Here is a 10,000-nt window from a genome sequence, read left to right as displayed (position 1 = left end):
GTTATCAGCCATGTCGACAGATGACCCCTTGATGGAAATGGGGGTGTGCTGTGGATACCTTTCGGACTTCCTAAAGTCTACAATGATTTCTTTGGTCTGATTGATGTTAAGTGAGAGGCTGTTGTTGAGTTAGATCTTCTATCTCCCTCCTATAGGCCTTCTCGTCACCGTCGGTTATTAATCCGATCACTGTGGTCTCATCCGCAAATTTAATTATGCTGTTATTCCCACATCTGGCGACGCGATCAAACGTAAACAAACTGTGTACAACAGAGGACTGAGGCAGCAGCCTTGGGGCGCGCCGGTTCTGGTGAGAATTGTGGACGAGCATCTCTCTCCTATTATGCGTACAGACTGGGGGCCTGCCTGTCAGAAAATCAAATAGCCAGTTACAGATGGAGCTGCCCACACCAAGGCCACTGAGTTTCAACACTAATTTAGATGAATGCGGAACTATAATCCATGAACAGTAGTCTGACATAAGAGTTTTTATTTTCAAGATGCACCAGGGCAGTGTGCAAAGCAAGAGAGATCGCGTCATCCAGAGATCTATTAGAACAATAAGCAAACTGTAATGGATCAATGCTAGCAGGAATGATGCTCTTGATATGTGAAACGGTAGTTTGATCATGTAGGGAATTCATTTACGAAAAACACAAAACGTTAGAAGAATATGAAATTGTGCATTTCCCGTCAGTTGTTTGGTTGGTCGCACCCCCATATATGGTCATGCCTCGTGACATTACGTGATGTCATCAATATTAAGCCCATATATGGAGATCCCTGATGTCATCAATATTGGCCAGCAACTCTACATCTGACCTCAAACATCAAACCCTTAGATGTCCATATATGGAGCTGATCTGTTCTGACATTCCATATGTTGATCCTTCCCCATTCATCCTTCCTCTTCGAGTATTTATAGTTTTACTTAAGTAAAACACTGCAGTTCTTTTTCCACCACTTGACTTTGTCGTTGACAGTCACGCAAAACTGTATCTACAATGCAGGCTCACAAGGTGTCAACGGTGCGAGGGGGCAAAGTCAGTATCGGAGTCAGTCGTCTCACAGCTATAGGTCCCATTGGGTTCCATTGTGGGGGACGCTGTGGGCGCCTAGTTCTCCTCTCTCCTCCTTATCATCAGCAAAAGGGCCTTTCTGTGTCTCCTATAGGGTATAGCTATAGTTAGGTACCCTCACAAAAAACATGCAGTAAAACTGGTCTCTATACTGCCTCCCCCTGGTCACGGAAAGGAACTGGCTTGGAGTAGCGTTTTCCTTCCACGCGCCACGTCCAACGGCTGCCGTCCGACCGGGGCCGTCCGTCAGCACCCTGTCAGGTGATATAAGAAGTGTCCTGCTCACTCCTCGTGCATTGAAGGAAGCAGGACAGGAGCTCAGTGCAGTGTGTGCGTGCATGTGTGCCTGCATGCGTATGTGTGTGTGTGTGTGTGTGTGTGTGTGTGTGTGTGTGTGTGTGTGTGTGTGTGTGTGTGTGTGTGTGTGTGCATAATGCATATACAAGGGGGCCAGGATGGGAGGGGGGGGGGGGGTATGCAGTAATGGCAGAAGCATATTCAGGCCGCCCACTGTGGAATGCTGTGAGAGGCCGAGATACTGTAGAACACTACAATTCACTCACACAGCAGCAGAGGCAGAGAGAGAGAGAGAGAGAGAGAGAGAGTTGGTGAACTATTCTTAGTCCAGCATGTGAAGTGGACCCCCACATCCCCTCCTCCCCCTCCTCCCCCTCCCCGGGGGCCATGACAGAGGCTGGATAGATGGACGGGGCGGCCCGGTGGTAGCTATTAAGGGAGAGGGTAACTTGAAGGCTTTAAGAGAGAGAGAGAGAGAGAGAGAGAGAGAGAGAGAGAGAGAGAGAGAGAGAGAGAGAGAGAGAGAGAGAGAGAGAGAGAGAGAGAGAGAGCGAGGGAATGATAGTGAAAGTGGTGAGAGGAGGCACAAGGACAGAGAGAAAGAAAGACAAAGACAGAGCGAGAGAGAGAGAGAGGGGGAGAGAGAGAGAGGTTAAAAGCTAGTGAACCAAAGCCAGCTCACAGTGGTCTGAATGGAGGCAGTTCAGCACCAAAGAGTTCATTGTAAACCTACACTAACACAATGCATAGAGCCCCAGGGACCACTCTCTCGCTCTCTCTCTCTCTGAAACTCTTCCTCTGTTACCCTCCCTCTGCCCTCCGCCCCCCTTCTCTGTCATGTGACCTCTCACCAACCCCTGACATGACATACAGAGTACAGACGGACAGGCAGACATTCTTTCTCGCTGCTGTTCCTACACCCAGACTAAACAGTCCACTTTTTGAGCGGTGCTAACCGCTTCAACATGTTCAAACTGTGCGTTTGTTTGGGCGTCTATGCATTGTTATTCCGCCCACTACATCATCATCAAACTCAACTCACCCAGAGCCATCTAATAGAAGAGTTACGATATTGAGGGGGCGGAAACCGAGCTCTCGAGCGCTGTTCATGCAGCCTGAACTGGGACAAGCTGGAGTTGGATATACATTGTTTTCAACGAGGGCGGCGCAAATAAGAGCTATTTTAAGCATGTGTTCCAACATGACAACTGTTTTAAAGTACCGTATTGTACAGTAACAACTAAAGTCTCTTTAATGTTTATGTTGTACTATATTACTACAAAACAATCTAAAATAAAGGGATTTAAGATCATTAAAGCTGGGCTGTTGCCTGAGTCCAATGCATTTCTGCCTACACTTCCGGTCCGGGACATGTCCCAGTTGGTTGTCCAACTTGTCCCCATTCTCAATAGAAGTCTATGTAGGACTGGCCCCATGAAGTGAACGCAGTTTGCGTAACTCTGTCTATATCTAAGGCTCTGAACTCATCAAAGGCAACCGCTCACTTAATTCAAACTGGTATAAACTATAGCTGAACTCCTGCAAACGCCATGCCATATAAAAAAATATATAGAACGACTCCAGATATTTCATCGGGTCCATCTGAGCATTGTAGAATGCTTCAGTACAGCCAATGTCTGGACTCGGTACACACATAAACACACACACACGACTGAGATGGATTTTCGAACAGAAGATATTTGCATTAGCAGAATATATAGAGAAAGCTTGGGACATACGGACAAAGAAAACTGATATGTGATGCATTTTACTTTCTTTTTTTTAGTTTTTGCTTTTATCTGTTCTGTTTTCGTTGTTATCAAATACTTGGTGTAACTTCTGTGTGGGAACTTGGGAAGTGAACGTGATATTGTTTATTTATGTTGTTGGTGTCTTATAATCCCGTATAGGGATGGGTCTTAACGACAAGACACGAAAATAAAAATGCACACACACACACACACACACACACACACACACACACACACACACACACACACACACACTGAGGTCACCGCTGCTGGGCACCGGGGTGTGCGAGATCGGAGGAGTGCAGAGTTCAAACACTGGGGCGATTCAGCGGACACAGTGTCACCACAGTCCTGTATGTATGATGTGACAGCCTTGGATTTTCATGGTCTTTGTCTCTCTCTGCTTTCCATTTCTGTCTCTTCCTCTGAATAAGTCATTGAGCGGACGGGGGGGGAGCCAGGGAGAAAGAGCGAGAGAGATAGAGAGAGAGAGGGAAATGCAGAGAGAGGGAGAGAGAGAGAGAGAGAGAGAGGGAAATGCAGAGAGTGAGAGAGAGAGGGGGAGAGAGAGATCATCCAGTGTTGCACTGTCCTACTGTTATCACACAAACATGGCTGAGTCGTCAGCCGCTCAGTCATAACAAACGTCAAAGAGTTATTCATCTTCTCTAATCCGTTGCCTCTTGTTCTCGTGTCCTCGTTGTACACACGCACGCGCACAGACACGCACACACACACACACACACACACGCACACACACACACACACACAGGAACTATAGTCACTCACTATGACATAAGCCACTTAACCCATTCCGTACGGGAACCCGTTTTGGTGTCAGCATCATGTTATGCTTTAGCTATTGAAAAATAGCAGATCTACAAGCTCATAGCGCGCCACCGAGTGGCGCGCTACGAGCTTGTAGGTCTGCTATTTTTGAAAAATCGAAGAACGACTGACATTTTTAGAATCTGATCTCAGGTCAGAATGGGTTAATCAGACCTAGTGTGTGTCCAGTGGAAACCTCGTATGAATCTGATCTCAGGTCAGAATGGGTTAATCCCTGTATGTACACATTGTCATATGTACGACAAATAGGCTCACACATTGCGACAAGTTGTGAGCTTATAGATCGGTTTATCTAGAGTTAGTTATTATGAAAATGCTAATGTTTTTTTCTTAATTGTAATGATGTTTTTTATAATAAAAAAATATATATTTTTTTAGTGGAGGATGTTCATCATAACCAGAGGAGAGGAGTGGGAAACAAGACGGAGGGAAAGGTAATTAAAGAGTGGCATGAGAGAGAGAGAGAGAGAGAGAGAGAGAGAGAGAGAGAGAGAGAGAGACTTTTGCTTTGGCAATGTATTGTAAACGTATGTTTTCTCATGCCAATAAAGCTCCTTTGAATTGAAAGAGAGAGAGAGAGAGAGAGAGAGAGAGAGAGAGAGAGAGAGAGAGAGAGAGAGAGAGAGAGAGAGAGAGAGAGAGAGAGAGAACTAAGCAGGAGAGAGAGGGTTGTAGGAGGATGAAAGAGTAGAGTAGCTGAAAGGAAGGATGGAGTTAGTGGATGAAAGCGAGAGAGGATGTGCACCACATTATTGATGACAGACAGACACACACACACACACACACACACACACAGAGAGAGTTAAGGTTACACTGGTACCTAACTACCTATGCGCATGAGTTGTGTGGCATCTCAGAGTTGTGTGGCATCTCAGAGTTGTGTGGCATCTCAGAGTTGTGTGGCATCTCAGAAAAAGAGGAAAGAGGAAGGGAACAGTCTCTCACCACCTCACATTTGCAACTGCACGGCCTTGAAACGGATCGTTCACAGAAGTGCGTGAACGGGTTAATTTCGTTCACACAAAAAGAACGATTTGATTTGTTCGTTCATGACCGACACAACACTGCATGTGTCTCATCCTGTCAGAGGTGACAAGGAGGTCAGAGTCTCCATGTGCTCCCGCCCCGCTAGACCAGAAAGCACGCTGGCTGGGCCAGGCTATATATAAACAAGAGGGCTGACTTCCCCGCCCCCCCCCACACTCCCACCAAAATGTGGTGCCCAAATGCAGAAGTGCTAACCTCCATGAACAAACTAAACGTGCACTGAATCGTTTTAGTGAACGAGCTCTGTGTTAAACCCTGGCCGCGCGCTCACCTCCATTAGACATAGAAAGGTACACAACGCCTCCTTCGGCTCTGGGGCGTCTGTATCTCGAGGGAGGGCAAAGCTTCTGTGGCGCGCGGCGCGGAAGCTTGCCCAGCAGGGCAACACAAACGTTTGTTTTCTCATGCAAATAAAAGCTCCTTTTGAATTGAATTGAAAAGTCCCGGAAAAGACGTGCTGTGATTATAGCCAGTGGCAGCGTGCCTCCCACACTTCCGCCACACGTCCCGCATGCGATACAGGTCGGCTCCAATGAACTGCAACGGCCAATGAGGCATCTAGGTTTTTTATATCTATGCTCACTTCGCCAGGCCTACATTTCCAGCTTTGGACAGTAGATTTAGGATGGCTGCACCGTTTCCCAGCTGCTCTGCATGGGGGCCTGGAGGAATTCACACTACAATCTGTATCCATATGCTACTATCTGATGTGCACAATCTAGGTCTGTGGAATATGACTTCAAATATCACGATTATTTCCTTATGTCTTGATTACGATTAACTTGTTTTTTTTTCTGAGAAAAACAACAGATCTAAGTTCACAATGAGTGTCTACGCAACAAGCTTGAGTACAGAGCTTGCATATCTGCTATTTTATTAACTTTTTTGTAAGTCACGACTAAAGAACAAAGTATAACACATCTCGATTATTTGGTAATAATTTAATATGTTGATTATTGGTTCTAATCCATGCCACAATCTACTATTCATGCTATAATGCAATCTGATCCATGATGCCACCACAAAGACTTCAGCAACAGTCAGAGAGTTACACACCCTAAACACCAGACCCAAAAGGTGTGTTTTAAGTTTGCGTTAAAAAATTATCAACATTCTCAGGCCCTGCATATTGTCTCTGCTGCAAGATGTGCAACACTGAAAACATGCAAAGCAACACACACACACACACACACACACACACCACAGGAATGTCCCATGTCCGCACAAACACACAGACCTGAAAACTGCTTGCCATGCTAACATAATGCTTGAACCATACACACAATGCAGTCGCACACACGTGCACACCATGCAGGGATATAGTCTGGTGTGTTTATGAGAGAGTGGGTTATCTGTCATTATGGAGGCCTCCCGACCAGGTCCACTGGGAGGGGAGGAGGCCAGATAGACCAACCGATAACTGACTCAGCTGTTCCCTGACCCCCTCCCCTCTCCCTCTAATCTGGAGGTCTCCTGAGCTTATCGCCTTGTGATGTCTGACTTAATTATAACTCTGACTCCTGTCCCGTCCAGATGTGGTTAATGAGAGGCGGGTGATCCCAGACGGCGAGGTCCAGGTCCCCCCCACACCACAACTTCAGCTATAACCACCAGTCCACAACAAGTAGAACCAGGTCCCCCACACCACAGCTTCAGCTATAACCACCAGTCCACAGCAAGTAGAACCAGGTCCCCCACACCACAGCTTCAGCTATAACCACCAGTCCACAGCACTATAGGGCTGTCACCACCATGATGAAATCAAATACTTTCAATATAAACAAACAGTTAACCAGTTGATCCAAGTTAACATGACACCAAGCCTATATAACTCACCGAAGAGTAACCAAGGATTGTCACAGTGAACAGGAACCTGCTGCTGCTGCCATGCCAAACATTTCGGCCATCTTGCATGAGGTGGAACTTGGGAGTGGGGAGTGTAGTCACCTTTATACTGCCTTGATTGACAGTTGACACGGGTTGCCATTTTCGGGTTGCCATGTTGGCTGGGTTACATGTCACACAAATAATGTACAACTCCTCCACTGCCCCAGTTACCCACGGTGTCCCCCAGGGCTTGTGCACATGGTCCCCTCCTCTTCATCGTCTACAATTCTACAGAACCACTTTGTCAGGGAAATGCACTCCTCAATCACATTACATCAAAGAAACCCCCTACAGTATATACCCTCCCGTCTTTCAAAACTGCTCTCAAAACCCTGTATACCTCAAAGCCTCAAAAACAATTCCGCCAAGGTTGGAAGAAGAAAGCGGGCACTGCAAAATAAATGTTGCAATACTTTCTTTTTTACATTTCCTTCAGTTTCTCATTTTCTTTTTATCCGAGGCATTTCGGTGCGTGGCCTTCATCAGAACAAAGTTCCTTGCTTCATCTGTCTCTCAGCCAAGGGGGTCCTTGGCCTGAAAAGCGTTGAAGACCCCCTGGGTTAGCCAATGAATAGTGAATACATTTACGAAAAACACCTTTGATGCAAGGAGAGAGAGAGAGAGAGAGAGAGAGAGAGAGAGAGAGAGAGAGAGAGAGAGAGAGAGAGAGAGAGAGAGAGAGAGAGAGAGAGAGAGAGAGAGAGAGAGAGAAAGCGTGGGAATACGAGAGCAATCTCGAAGATAGATAAAGATACATTTAGGTAAATAGAAGGTTGTGATAAGCGAACAGTGATAAAGGACTGCTTCCTGGATAGAATTCCGTCGTAATTGACCTTTCCCTGTCGTCATGGTAACAGAGCCACGGGCTGTTAAGGAGGAGAGTAATTATCCACTAATCTAACCGATTTCCTTTTGGTTTTCAAACATTTTATCTGCATGGCTACAGTGCAACATACTGGGATGTTAGTCAGCACTGCATGGCTACACTGCATCACACTGGGATGTTAGTCAGCACTGCATGGCTATACAGTGCATCACACTGGCATGTTAGTCAGCACTGCATGGCTACACTGCATCACACTGGGATGTTAGTCAGCACTGCATGGATACAGTGCAACATACTGGCATGTTAGTCAGCACTGCATGGCTACACTGCATCACACTGGGATGTTAGTCAGCACTGCATGGCTACAGTGCATCACACTGGGATGTTAGTCAGCACTGCATCACACTGGGATGTTAGTCAGCACTGCATGGATACAGTGCAACATACTGGGATGTTAGTCAGCACTGCATGGCTACAGTGCATCACACTGGGATGTTAGTCAGCACTGCATGGATACAGTGCAACATACTGGGATGTTAGTCAGCACTGCATGGATACAGTGCAACATACTGGGATGTTAGGCAGCACTGCATGGCTACACTGCATCACACTGGGATGTTAGTCAGCACTGCATGGATACAGTGCAACATACTGGGATGTTAGGCAGCACTGCATGGCTACAGTGCATCACACTGGCATGTTAGTCAGCACTGCATCACACTGGGATGTTAGTCAGCACTGCATCACACTGGGATGTTAGTCAGCACTGCATGGCTACATTGCATCACACTGGGATGTTAGTCAGCACTGCATGGCTACAGTGCATCACACTGGCATGTTAGTCAGCACTGCATCACACTGGGATGTTAGTCAGCACTGCATGGATACAGTGCAACATACTGGGATGTTAGGCAGCACTGCATGGCTAGTCACACTGGGATGTTAGGCAGCACTGCATCACACTGCGATGTTAGTCAGCACTGCATGAGTGAGAACACTGGGCTATAAGACCAGAGGTGGACAGTACATTTGCTTGAGTAGCCTACTATAATACTTAAAGGAACACTTCACCACTTTTGCGATTTTAATGATGTTTGAGGGACAAGAAACACTTTCCTGGGGTTTTTTATGTGGGTAATATGTGTTTTAGACATTTTAGCATTCCAAAGTGTCCGCGATGTCATGGACACTGGTCTCACTTCCTTCCTGGACTACAATTACCATAATGCTTAATACACTCACTCCACCTTGTGGAGAGGGAGAGGGCTGTTTTACTGAGACAACTTGTAGTCCAGGAAGGAAGTGAGACCAACTGGTGTCCATGACATCACAATGACACTTATCATGGTGTAAATATCTGAAAACACATATTACCCACATAAAAACCCCAGGAAAGTGTTTCATGTCTCCCAAACATCATTAAAATAAGATCTGGTTGCCAAAAGGGGGTGAAGTGTCCCTTTAAACAAGCACAACTTCCCCCATGGTCTTCTTCATCCTCACTAAATGCTCATGATAAAATGGCAGCGTTTCATTTTGTCTGACGGTCTCTCTCGTGTGCTGTGGACACTTCAGAAATCCGCCTACCGGTGACATCATCAGATTAGGTCAGGTTAATATTTTTCAACAATATTCTTTTATAAACGCAAGAACAATTTGAATTTGATTTGATCTATTATAGCATGCTAACTTTCCAATAAAAGAAAGCCTTGATTCCATATTGATGATGTCACTGATAGGGAGGTTTCTGAACTGTCCACAGCCCTCCTCTGAGACACAGATGGGGTAGCTAAAAATGATACCATAATTATTATAATGAGCATTAATGAGGACAAATTATATGAAGATAGGTTGAAAATTGGTTCTTTAAGTACATTTTTTGTCTTTTCCTTTTCTTTATTATTATTTTAATGTTTTTATTTTAAACCACGCAAGGCACCAACCTGCACATCGGGAGAAATTAGGGGTTCAGAGTCTTACTTAACCCATTCTGACCGGGAACCCGTTTTGGTGTTGGCATCATGTTATGCTTTAGCTATTGAAAAATAGCAGATCTACAAGCTCATAGCGCGCCACCGAGTGGCCCGCTACGAGCTTGTAGGTCTGCTATTTTTGAAAAACGACTGACATTTTTAGAATCTGATCTCAGGTCAGAATGGGGTTAATCAGACCAGTGTGTGTCCAGTGGAAACCTCGTATGAATCTGATCTCAGGTCAGAATGGGTTAAGGACACTTCGACACAAACTCTGGGGGAGCCTGCAGG

Source organism: Protomyctophum bolini (assembly GCF_963924005.1).
Source record: "Protomyctophum bolini genome assembly, chromosome: 9".
NCBI lineage: Eukaryota > Metazoa > Chordata > Actinopteri > Myctophiformes > Myctophidae > Protomyctophum > Protomyctophum bolini.
The sequence above is the reverse complement of the archived record's forward strand: the minus strand, read 5'-3'. Positions refer to the sequence as shown.